At 53.2% G+C, this 12713-nt stretch overlaps 1 protein-coding gene across 1 annotated transcript in view; it reads left to right on the top strand.

Annotated features, from left to right (window-relative positions):
• PREX1 (phosphatidylinositol-3,4,5-trisphosphate dependent Rac exchange factor 1) overlaps window positions 1-12713 on the top strand; it is a 169586-nt gene that overhangs the window by 6505 nt on the left and 150368 nt on the right. The gene's annotated exons all lie outside the window — the stretch shown is intronic.

Below are 12713 nucleotides of genomic sequence, written 5' to 3'. Positions count from 1 at the left end.
TTTGCGATTTCTCTTCTGTTTTTCCTCTCTGGCTGGAATCCTGGCAGGTGGCAGGTAATCAGCTTGGGCGGGTCCTCAAACCAGGGTGCCTTGTCCCCACCCCGGGGCACAGGGCAAGGCCAGAGCTGGTTCTTGCCCCAGAGGTTTGGAGACATAGAACCTGAGAGTTAGCCAGGGGGAAGAGGGCAGGGGTCTGACTCTCCTTGTTTTGCTGGTGAGACCCCCACAGGGAGGTGAGCTCAGGTCAAGGGCGGTGGCCCTGCCGCCAGGCAGCGTTTCATCTGGAGAGTTCCGGGAGAAGTCTCGGGTGGCCCTCGTCCTTCTCCCAGGATTTGCGTTTTAGCCTGGTTCAAAGGTCACTCTTAAAGGGGTTCCTCGGGGGGCATTTCAGCCCCAGCAGCGGGTCGGTGGCAAATCCTTTTTATATTTCTACTCTTGGCACCCCTGAAATATTGCGGCGGGATCCTTTTCCGTCGTGGTGACCGTCCTGTCAGTCGTAGGTGCTTCACAGCAGCCCTGGCCTCTGCCCGCTGGATACCACGAGCGCCCTTCCCTCAGTTGGGACAGTTAAAAAATGACTCCAGATGTTGCCACATGCCCCCTAGGGGGACCGGCTGCGACCCGAGGGCTGAAACCTCCTTTGACCACCAGTTCTACTTCACCCTGTTCTCGGGCCTTGACGTGCATGCGCAGAAGTAAACGGGCTCGCCGGGTCTGCGTGCGTGTGTCCGTGCTCGCCCGAGTGGCGTGTCTCAGGTTCACGGTGAGGAGCATGGGTCCCAGGGGCGCCCAGGCGGCTCTGTCGGTTAAACCTTCGACTCTTCATTCCGGCCCAGGTCATGACCTCGCAGGTTTGTGAGTCTGAGCCTGCTTGGGATTCTCTCTCTTCCTCCTTCTTTGCCCCCCTCCTGCCATCTCTCTCTTTCTCTCTCAAAAAGTAAATTAAAAAAAAAAAGGAGCATGGATTCTAGATGCCAAACAGCCTGGGTTCTAATCCCAGCTCTGCCCCTCTGTGACCTTGGGCACGTCCGTTTGCCTCTCTGCACCCTGGTCTCCCTGTCCTCGTCCCTGGGTGTGGAGCCAAGGTCAGGGCCGGCCACTACCTGCCCCGGGCTCCCCTGTTACCGGAAGGGAAGCCCGGAGAAGGAAGGGAAGTCTTCCCACCTCCCGGCCCTGTGTAGGTTCTGCCTATTTTTATTTTCCCAGCTCCTTGAGGACCAGAAGGGGATTTGCCTGCTCCTCTTTTGTCTTGCGGTTGGACACTCAGTCTGTGTTACCCGCCCGGTTCCTGCCCCAGGGTGGGGCTGACGGACGACCCCAGGTCCGTGGGTGGGGGGAGGCAGGCGATTTCAGGCTGGCGGGACTAGGCCACCAGAGTCTGGTGGAAGAAGGTGGGGTGGCCGTGAGCCACCAGGATGCGGGATCTCGTGCTTTCCCCTTTGCAGGGGGTGGGGGGTGGGAGGCTTCCGCAAGGAGCGAGGCCAGGGCCAGGGCGGGCTGTGGGCAGTCCGTGCTTTCATTCACTGATTCACTGATTCATTCAATAAATGGACATTAAATGCCCACTGTGTGCCAGACCCTGGACTAGGTGCCGGTGCGTAGCCAGGACAAGAGGGACAAGGTTCCTGCCCTCATGGAATCTTCAGACAATACAAAGAGCTCACTTGAAAATATAGCAACAGATATAATAATATCTGAGGCCCTACTATGTGCCGAGTCCTGTGCTGAGTGTTTTGCATGGATTATCTCTTTGAGCCTTTGCAGCAGCCTCTGAGGTAGATATCATTATTACACCTGTTTTGCAGATGGAGAAACTAAGGCCCTGAGAGAGAGTAACTTGCTTAGGTCTACTCAGCTGGCGAGTGGGGGCACCAAGAAGGAAATAAAATGAGGGTACATTGGTGGTAGGGATAGTGGCATCTCCTGGTGATGCGGGGGCCAAGGAAGGCCTCTCTGAAGAGATGTCATTTGAGCTGAGTCCTGGGGCTGAGAAGGAGCCAGCTGTAGTTGAGAGAAGTGTGTTCTAGGTGGAGGGGGCAGCAGGTGCAAAGACCCTGAGGTAGGACGATGCTTGGCTTTTTTGAGGAATGGCAGGAGGCTAGAGTTGGGGAGACGAAGTTGGTGTGGCATGAGACTCAGGCTTTCAGTTTTATCACTGGGCGAGGAGCCCCTGGAGGGTTTTCAGCTGGGATGTGGCGTGGGCTCTGAAACAAGTCACCCAGGAGGGAGGGGCACACTCTCTCCTTGCCAGGCAGATCCCCAGGCCCTCTGTCCGGGAAGGCCATGGTGTGAATCAGGGCCATTTCTGTCCCCTGTCTAGGTCTCAGCCTCCACGTCAGTCCTGCATCTGAGCTGACCGCACCCAAGAGGGGTTTGGGCCCCTGGTTATGGCCAGGGTGTAAACAGGCTGGGTGTCCACTGGGGAGATGGCTGTTGATGTGGGGTGGGTCCTGCTTCCTGTGAGAGAGGAAGGCACCCCTGTTTTCTGTTCAGGAAACTAATTTGCATGATTAAAAACTACCTCCACTCAAATCAGCTTAACAACGCTTTCCTCTGTGATGTTAGCTCTCAGCTCTGCCCTGGGGGTGTGTGTGTGTGTGTGTGTGTGTGTGTGTGTGTGTGTGTGTGTCAGACCCACTTTGCAGGTGAGGAAAACTGAGGCACAGAAGGTGAAGTGGCTTGCCCAAGGGCACACCACACAGCCAGGACTGTTACATTTGCCTGCTCTGCGCCCACCCGGGCCTGCCCCATTCCGCCCTTCACACACGGCCAGAGGGGGCCGGTAGTTCACTCCACTGCCCTGCTCAGAGCCCTCCTGTGGCTCCCACTTCCCTCAAAGGAGAAGTGAAGTCCTCAGGATGGTCCGGAGGGTCCTGTGAGATCTGTCCCTGTCTCCTTTCAGGTCCCCTCTTCTGTTAGTCTTTCTTCTTTCTCCTGCAGTTTTTTTTTTTAAGTTTATTTATTTTGAGAGAGTGAGTGGGGGAGGGCAGGGGGCAGAGAGACAGTGTCTTAGAATCCCAAGCAGGCCCCTCACTGTCAGTGCAGAGACTGAGGCGGGCTCGAACTCGTGAATTGTGAGATCACGACCTGAGCTGAAATCAAGACGCTTAATTGACTAAGCCACCCGAGCACCCCCATGTACAGTTTTTTTTAATTGAGATACAATTATACAATTCACATACCAGAAACCTCAGCCTTTCAAAGTGTATGATTCAGTGGTTTTGAGGATATTTGCAAAGTTGCGCAATTATCACCGCTATCTAATTCCAGAATCTCCTTTTGCTCCTACTCCCCCGCCCCCCTCCCCGCCCCGCTCCCCGCAGCCCTTTCTCCTGTCTCAGGACATTCTCACGGCTCCTGTTTGGAATGCTGTGCCCCAGCACCCCTGTGGCTCACTCTGGCCTGTTCCTGAGGAGGTCTTTTGCCCACCACTCCTTCCCCTCTCAAAATTGTACTCTACCCCCACCTCCCACTGCCTGTCTCCCTTCCCTGCCACGTGGGACTTTTGTCCACCCGCCCCCCCAGCCCGACACACTAGGTCGTAGACTTGCTGTTTATTTGTCTCCCTCACCCGAATGTCAGCCCCGGGAGGATAGGGCATTTCTGTCTCTTCTATTCGCTTTGTCTGTTGGACACTGAGAACAATGTCCAGCACATGGTAGGTGCTCATTAAATATTTTTTGAATGAAAAATTTGGCTTTTCCACTGTATCCATGTATATGTTTTCTTATATAATAGGATTGCCTTGACTTATGTAACTGCTAAATACTCTTGTGCAGCCTTTGGGGCCCTGGGGCTGAGAGAGCCTCATGGTCTTCAGCAGGACCAGAGGTGGGGATGGGCTGCGTGGTCTGCTGTGTTCACTGATAAATCCCCACCGCCCAGTTCCTGTCAGCTTTGGTCAGGGAGTGGTTGAGGGAAAGGGTTGAATGAGGCATGTCTGGTTCCTGCTACTTTAAAAAAATGTTCTTATTTATTTATTTATTTATTTAGAGAGCCTGTGCATGCAAGCAGGGGAGGGGCAGAGACGGAGGGAGGGAGGGAGACTACCAAGCAGGCTCCCCACTGTCAGCACAGAGCCTGATGCGGGGTTCAAACTCATGAGCTGCGAGATCACAACCTGAGCTGAGATAGAGTCTGACACTTAACCAACCGAGCCACGCAGGCGCCCCTCCTGCTACTTTCTTAATGAGTGGCCTTGACTTGATTTGGGAGTGTGGAGCCCAGTGTGGGAACACAGACTGGGGTCCTTGGCGTCCTCTGCCCTTCCCACACCCGGAGGGCAGAGGCAGCTCTGTATGGTCCCAGCCACCAGCTGATGGCTGGCCAGACTGTTACTGGGTGGCTTATCAGGTTTCTTTCCCCTTGACCACAAAGGTAATAAATACAGTGGCGGCGTGTGTGTCAAAAGCACATTCCCTACCTCCACTCAGCTGTCAGCACTCTTCTGTGGAGCCAAACATGGTAAAATGTTTTGTGTATATACCTGGCTATACATATCATATATTTCTACATAGGCCCCGGGGTCCACAAAACTCTCGTATGCTATATTTATGGGTAATTTAATCTATTTTTTTAAAGTTAGTTTTCTGGTGTTTGTTTTGACATGTCAAGAATAGGGTACCTCTGTATACCCTTCAACCAGATTCACCAATCGTTACTTGTTGACCACGGTTGCTTTTATTTTTTATTTTAAGAGAGAGTGAGAGTGAGAGTGAGAGTCAGAGCGTGCACACGCGAGCTGGGGAGGGGCGGAGAGGGAGAGAGGATACCAAGCAGGTTCAGCGCAGAGCCTGATGCGGGGCTTGATCTCATGACCGTTGATCATGGCCTGAGCCAAAATCGAGAGTTGGACACTGACTGACTGAGCTCCCCAAGACGCCCCACATTTGCTTTTAATTCTCCTCTCTGCCCTCCCCGCCCCCGTCTCCCCGAGTGCCGCACAGATACACATGCACACGCATATGCGTTGTTGTTATTACTATTGTTACTTTGATCCATTTGAGAGTAATCGCAGGTGTGGTGCCCCTAAATTCAGCATGTGTCGCCTAAGAACACGGATTTTGTCTTACGTGAACACAGTACACTGGGCAAAATCAGGAACTTTAACATTAATACTAAACAGTCTATGATCGAAATTCATGTTTCACCAATTTTCCCCAAAATGTCCTCTCTACCTAGCCAGCAAGATGCTTTGCAGGATGGGGGGGATGTTTGAGTCCCGTCCAGATGTGTCTGAGGGCTCTCACCATGCCTACACAATTCCTGTGTCTCTGGGAAATGTCTAGTGCCCCTCCCCTCCTGTCCCTAGTCTAGGGTCCAATCCTGGATCATGTCTCTTCGGTAATTTTTGTGTGTGATTTTGACCCCACGTTCAGGCGGTAGAAACTCTTTACTGAGATGTGGCTCTGACAGTGCTTGTCCTCGGCCACCACTTCCCAGCTCCATGACCTTGGCCAGCTGACTCTTGGGCCTCAGTTTATTTAGCTGTAAAATGGGGAAATCTCTGCTCCTACCCAAGAGGCTCCCGCACCTTGTATTGAGTACTTGGGCGTCTGAGGGGGCCGCAGTCCAGGGCAGGCAAACATGTGGGCCCTCCGGGGGATTCCACCCCCCACGGCTGTTGAGGGGGAAGGATTAGCTGGGCATGGTGTTGGTTCCTGAGGACACCCGCCACGCACTGGCCATCTTGGCTGGGACCACACTCACTGCAGAGGAATAAGGATCCTTCCAAGTAGGCAGTGTCACTCTTCCCTTCCCTCCCTGTTCTTTGCTATTGTTTTAGCCTGGGGGCGACCACACTGCACACATGATATTGTATCTTTTTTCTCTGGACCCTTCTGTGGGGTTCCTCCCAAGTTTCCTCTAAGCCTACTTCATTCCTGAGCCTTTGATGGCTTCATAAGGGAACATGGGGGCCCTGGCTCCCCGCCGTCCAGGCCGGACCTGGGCGCTTCGTGGCTGGGTCATCAGGGCCTTCTGCTTCACCTGTGGTGAAGGTGGACCTTGGGGTCCTCTTTCCGGAAATGGTGCGCCTCCTAGATCAGTGGGAGAGGTAGGTGAGTTAACATCCCTAAAGCTCGCACAACGCTGCCCTGCAGCAGTAGGTGCTTCCCGTGTATTAGCTAGAATTCCAGTGATCCTACTAATGTGACATAAAATATGTGAATACAATTATTATCTCTTAAACAGTCATCTTAGATTGCATGTTTACATGGGTTTTCTAAGCTGCAAACCACGTACATACTCGCCATTTCTTGTATCGATTCGGTAAACTGAGGGCTGAAGAGACCTTGGTTTAGACCTTTTGGTTTTTACTGCCCCAAATAAGTCCTTGGCAACTAGAATCCTAGAATCCTAGAATCAGGTTGGAAGGGCTGGAAGGGAGCAAGATGCCATGTCTCATTTTTCCAGTGAGGTTCAGAGCTGTTCCCAGCCTGACTCGACCCAGGCTTACCAAGTGAGACTGGCTGAGATGGAGTTGGAACACAGGGTTCCTGACTCCTGTCCCGTGATTGCCCTGTGTGCCCACAGGGTTCCTGGGTCTCTGGGAAACATCACCCTCAGACTCTTTGACTTTAGTGACCATAAGCATGTGTATGTGTGTGTGTCGGGGTTGGGGGCGGTCTTGCTGTGAGCCCAGGTTCTGTGCTAGCTGCCGAGGACACAGAGCTGGTTCAAACAGACCTAGTGAGTATCATCTGTGGTCAGTGGTCCATAGAAAATTTGTGCAGCCAAGTCCATGCCTCCAGGCAGTGCTTGGCGGGAGCTGAAAGCAGCCCCTCCCTTCAGGCGGGACTTGCAGCCTTCCCTTTGCCACAGACCTCACTCTTCCCTAAGATCCTCATATCGAAACCGAATGGTGGCTGCCATGTATCATTACACTTGCCCTGCTGGCTTTGTTTTGTTTTGTGTTGTTTTATTTTATATGTAGAGTTAAGAGGGCAATGGAACATTTCTTCTACCTTTGTTTTTTATCAAATGGAAAACTGAAAGCCAAAGAAGGTTATGTGTTTTTTTAAGGACTTTTATTTATTTTTGAGAGAGAGCGAGCGAGAGAGAGAGCGAGAGCGAGAGAGAGAGAGAGAGAGAGAGAGAAAGAGAAAGAGAGAGAAAGAGAAAGCATGAGTGGAGGAAGAGCAGAGAGAGGGAGAATCCCATGCAGGCTCCACACTGATTTATCATGATCTGAGCCGACCTCAGACGCTTAACTGGCTGAGCTTCCCAGGGTCCCCAACAGGGTTATGTGTTTTAAGAAATGTAAGAGGAGGCAGATTTCTTTCTGGAAGAAAGATGTGTTTAATAAGCAAAACTGCGCTTTTCTGTTATGGGGATGCCCCTGCATCGGCATGCCGGAGGGCACCTGTCTGGCTCCGCTGGCTCACGGCTGGGGCCCCTGTGGGCAGTTGAGCCTGAGATGCGTGTTCCAGGGGGTGGGTGGCCACTCTGGGTCTGAGGGGTGAGGAGAGGGGGAGAAGGAGGTTTCCCGGAGGGCGATTCCACGATCCCCAGCTTCCGCCCTCTGGAGCCTGCGGGGCCGAAATGCCCACGTGGGTCTGTCCTGCTTCCTGAATCCTGTTATGTCTCATGCTCCTTTGGGGGGTCCTGGGCGCAGACCCCAGAGGGAAAGCAGTGGGCTCCTGTGAAGCTGTGAGAGGGACCGTCATGCCTCCTCTTGGACTGCTGGGCCCGCGATACCACCCGGCAGGCTCAGCGCCTTACTGCGCATGTGCAGCCCAGCCGGGGCCCACCCCCATCTCAGTTTTGAGAGAACCAACAACAGCAATAACAACAGTAATAACGAGAACAGCCAGTGCCAACTGTCAACAGTCCTTGGTGCAAGTGGCCAGAGGTCCAAATGGAAACCCTTTGGCTGGTGTCAGGGAAGGGCCAGCCGTGGCCTGGAGCGGGTTCCGATTGGCTGCCTTGGTCACGTGGCCCTCCTGTGTCCGTGGCCGTGAGGGCTCAGTGATTCCAGGAAGGAGGACGGTCCTGGGACCGGAAGAGGGGAGGGGGCCGGGTGGGAGCGTCTCTCCTCCTCTCTGCCCGCGCCTCCACCGTAGATTGGAAGCCCTTTGCTTTCTCCCGAGTCTTGTCATCCAAGTGGACCCTCTTGTCACCGTCCTCCCTGGAGCACCTCATGGCTTTTCTGCTTCCTCCCTTCAAAGCTGTCTGTGTTCATATCCTGCTTCCTTAGGAGGTCTTCCTTGACTGTTGTGTTCTGGCTCTTTCGGTGGATCTAATATGTATGGGGTGTTGTGGTCCGTGGACACGACTCCAGCAGTGTGGCCTCCCAGGAACCTGATGGGGAAGGTTGCCCATGTTACCTATTTTATACGTGAGGAAACAGGTTAAAAGGGTTCAGCAGCCTGCCCACAGCCTGCCCACAGCCTGCCCACAGTCACACAGCATCCTTTTTTCTGCAGACCCTGCAGTCTGTGTACATTTTGTCCTCTCTGAGGCCACACAGCCTGGTTCAAATACAGGTTCTGCCGCTTCTAGGTACTGTCTCCCCCCAAAAATGACTTAACCTCTGTCTTTGGGGGAAGAACATTCCAGGCACAGGGAACAGCAAGTACAAAGGCCCTGAGGCAGGAACATAGTTCAGGAAAGAGGCCAGGGTGGCTGGAGCAGAATGAGGCTGGTGGAGAGTGAAGTCAAGGAGGTGGCAGTGGGGGGAAGGGCGGCTGGTGGCTGGATTGTGTGGGGCCCTGTGGGCCACTGTAAGGAGTTTGCAATTCACTTTGAGTGCGGTGGGGGCCTTTGGAACTTTGGAATGGAGGAGGGACGGAATCTGGCTTAGTTTCCTCAGGATCCGTCTGGTCACCAGTGGAGAATGGACTATAGAGGTGCAGGGTGGAAGCAGGGAGAGGAGGTGGCCAAGGTAGCTGTGGCCTGGGGTGCTCTGCGGGTGGTTAGAAGTTCGTTAATTGCCTCTCCTTTGTGCTCCTGTGTTATTGATGTTGTGTGACCTTGGGTCTTGGCTTTATCTGACTGAGCCTCAGTTTTCTCATCTGTAAAATGGGGTTAATGATGTTGCCTCTCTTATCAGGCTCTGGGGATGGATTATATGAGGTGATAAATGTAAATTGCTTGCTAGAGTGCCCGGCACAGCACAAGCGCCCAGCAAGTATTTGCGGAATGAACCAGTGAGCGAAGGATGGGGAGTGTGGGGCTGCCCCAGTTCTGCCCAAAGTGCCTACCCCTGAGATCAGCCCCAGAGAGAGAAGCACCCTGTACGCCCCCACTGTCCTCTCTTCCCCACACGGAGATTTGAATGAACAGAACCCAGAATGTTCTGGCAACAGTTGCTCCCTCTTTCCTAGTGACAAAGGCATCTCTGTTATGTCTGGGTGTGAAATCCATTTCAGAAATGAGGATGGTGCAGGCTCAGGAGTCAGCTAGTGAGGATGGGGGGGGGGTGCTTGTGAGGAAGGCAACTCAGGGCCCAGTAGATGGACAGCCTGCTTTCTGACTACCCTCTGCCCTCCTTTGGGGCCAGAAAGCTCTTGACTTGGTATTATTTTGTGGAATGAGAACTATGTGGACATTCCTGCTGAGTGACCACATCGGTGAACATTTCCTTCGATAGCATTACCACTATCTGTCTTTCACACACACAGAGTGATAATACCCAGTGCTGGCATGGCTGCTCGGAAACAGACAGTTCCATACTGGTGCGAGTGTCGATGACTGGTGTCTTTTGGGAAAAACAGTCTGGCAGTGTTTTTAGTTATAAAAAAACTGGGGCCCCTGGGTGGCACAGTCTGTTAAGCATCTGACTTCGGCTCAGGTCATGATCTCATGATTCGTGAGTTTGAGCCCCATATTGGTCCCTGTGCTGACAGCTCAGAGCCTAGAGCCTGCTTTGGATTCTATGTCTCCTTCCCTCTCTGCCCCTCCGCTGCTCACACTCTGTCTCTTTCTCAAAAATAAAATAAAAAAAAATAAAGAAATAAAAAAAACCTGCAGTACCCTTTAATTCAGTTCATTTGGGAATCTCCCCTATAGAACCCAGAAAAAAGGTATGTAAAGATTTACGTTACAAAGACATTTGTTTCAGTTTTGTTTATACATGGCCACAAAAGGCGGGAGTCGGGGAGACGGGAAGCCACGTTAACAGGGAAAATTCTGGCTAAGGTTGCTGTTTATCGATGTGCTGGGCTATCAGGCAGCTGTTTAGAAGGATGAGCTTGATCTCTTCTCTTGACGCGAAGGGCTGTACCCGCCGTACTGTTAAGCAAGAAAGGTTGTGAGTCAAATGTAGAGTGCGATCCCAATTTTGTAGGAAAAAATAACAAGGCTCAGTGGGTGTGCACGACTGTTGAGAAGGGCGCGTAGCAGACAGTGAGGAGGGTGTGGAGAAGATATTTTATTTATCCGTGTTTTGTTTTGCATTGCTTCACCAGTTATAATTAACACATTATGTCTCAAATTAAGATAAACTCAGGGCGCCTGGGCAGCTCCGTTGGTTAAGCATCCAACTCTTGATTTCAGCTCGGGTCCTGAACTCATGGTCCTGAGATCGAGCCCCGTGCCCGGCTCCGTGCCCCCTTAAGATTCTCTCTCTGCCCCTCTGCTGCTTGCGCTCTCTCTCTCTCTCTCTCTCAAAAAGATAATGGCTGGCTTCTCACCCACTCTGTGGCGGACCTGTATATAATGTTGGGTCATATACATCGTCTTCTGGTGCTTTGAGAATCAGGATCGTGGGGCGGTTGAGCATGATTCTGAAATCAACCTCCTTAAGTAAGTTAAAGCACATTTGACGAACGGACGAAGATCTTTCCCTTTATGGAGCTGACATCCTAGTTGGCCTAGGACTGTGCCTGAAACGTCTGCAGACTTCCTTGGCTTCCTCACTGTTGGCATCTCTCAGGGGTAGAAGCCAGGGTTATTGCTGAGCATCCTGCAGGACCTAGGACGGCCCTCACGACAGTTGTGTGTCCCCAAGTGTCAGTGGTGCCAATGCCACGGTCGGATCTGGGTTAGATCGGTGCCTGGCGCTGAGCTGGGGCTCAGCGGGTAGCAGCCGGTCCGATGCTCTGGTGACATCGATGTCTCTGTGTTGGCTGCCCATCTTACAGACAGGGCAGCCGAGGCCACTGAGGGGGGAGCCGGATGCCCTGAGGCTGCGGCTGGCCCGCACGTCCCGGAAGAGGAAAGGCCCAGACCGTGGTGCCCACTGCCCCTCCTGCCTCTCGGCCCGGTGCCTTCCTCGTCTGCCGTTCCCTGTGATGCTTGGGCCAAGATATGTTCTCAGCCCCCTCCCCATGTGTCAGGCCTTTATCACATCACGCTGGCAGCCGTGGACTGTGCGGTGGCGGGGAGGGGGTCTCCTGATTTCAGCTCATGGAAAGCTGTGCTTCGCGGAAGCCCGTTGTCTGCAGCCTGGGGCTTGGGCCGGGTGGCTCTGTCTGGTCACCTTGCTTTGTCTTTGTCCCTCTCGGAGCCTCAGTTTCTGAGCTGGGCAGTGGTGCAGGGTGAGGGGTGCTAATTCCTGGCCTCCTGCCCTCCCCGGGAGCGGCGGGTGATGCGTGCGGAACTCCTCTGGCCATAGTAGTTCATTTTAGGAAGTGCTGGTGCCCGTGTCACCGTAGAGCCTCTCCTTGCCCAGCTCGTGGCCAGGCAGGCTGGCAGGAGTCGGAACCCAGGGGCAAGGGACTGGACGGTCCCTTCCCTCTCTCCCTCTGTCTTTTCTCATCCTTCTGTGGTTGAGCTTAACCTCGTTCAGTCTTGTTAAATGCCATCCCTTTGCTGACATTTCTCGGACTCATAGCTCCGCGCTGACCGCTGCCCTGACCTCCAGGCATCTACGTCCAGGTGACTCTCTGCTCGGGGGTCTGGCAGGCATCACAGACTCTGCATTTTCCCCTGCTCAACCTAGTCAGGCCCCCTCCTGTCTAGGCAGTACCCCTCGGTGCTCCCACTTACTCAGGCGCATCCTTGGAGCCGTATCGATTTTGCTCTCCCTCTTATATCCGAGATCAGGAAACCCCATTGACTCTGCCTTCACCAACTACCCAGAATCTGGCCACTCCTCCCGTCCCCACAGCTGCCACCGTGGTATCCGCCACCATTGTCTCCTGCTGGGACTGGTGCAGTCACCTCCTCCCTGGTCCGTTCTACCATTGCCCCTGACAGGTGGTTCTCCACACACATCACACTCTTCCTCAGCTTGGAACCCTCCATGGCTCCCACCTCACTCGGTATAAAAGCCACAACCCTGAAGATAGCCCGTCAGTGTCCTATCTTTCACTCCCCACGTCCATCTCTCTGACCTTGTCTCCAAATGTCCCCAACATATTCCAGCCACAGGGCCTTTGCACTTGCTGTCTGCTGGGTCGAGAACACTCTGTAGGCCTCCATGTAGTTTGCTACCTCTTTAGGTCTCAGCTCAGATATCTCAGTTTATCAGCGTAGCTTCCCTGACCTCCTCATCTGAAAATTGCACCTCATTCCTGTGCTCTCTCTTTCCCTTTTCTATTGCATTTATATTTTACCCCTTTGTTTGATTATTGTCTGTTCTCCACTCGCTAGAATTGTTTTTTAAATAGTTCATTGTCAAATTGGTTTCCATACAACACCCAGTGCTCTTCCCCACAAGTGCCCTCCTCCATCACCACCACCTCTTTCCCCCTCCCTCTTCAACCCTCGGTTCATTTTCAGCATTCAAAAGTCTCTCAAGTTTTGCGTCCCTCTCTCTCCCCAACTCT

The sequence above is a fragment of the Suricata suricatta genome, chromosome 12 (genome assembly GCF_006229205.1).
Source record: "Suricata suricatta isolate VVHF042 chromosome 12, meerkat_22Aug2017_6uvM2_HiC, whole genome shotgun sequence".
NCBI classification, from domain to species: domain Eukaryota; kingdom Metazoa; phylum Chordata; class Mammalia; order Carnivora; family Herpestidae; genus Suricata; species Suricata suricatta.
The sequence above is the reverse complement of the archived record's forward strand: the minus strand, read 5'-3'. Positions and strand labels throughout refer to the sequence as shown.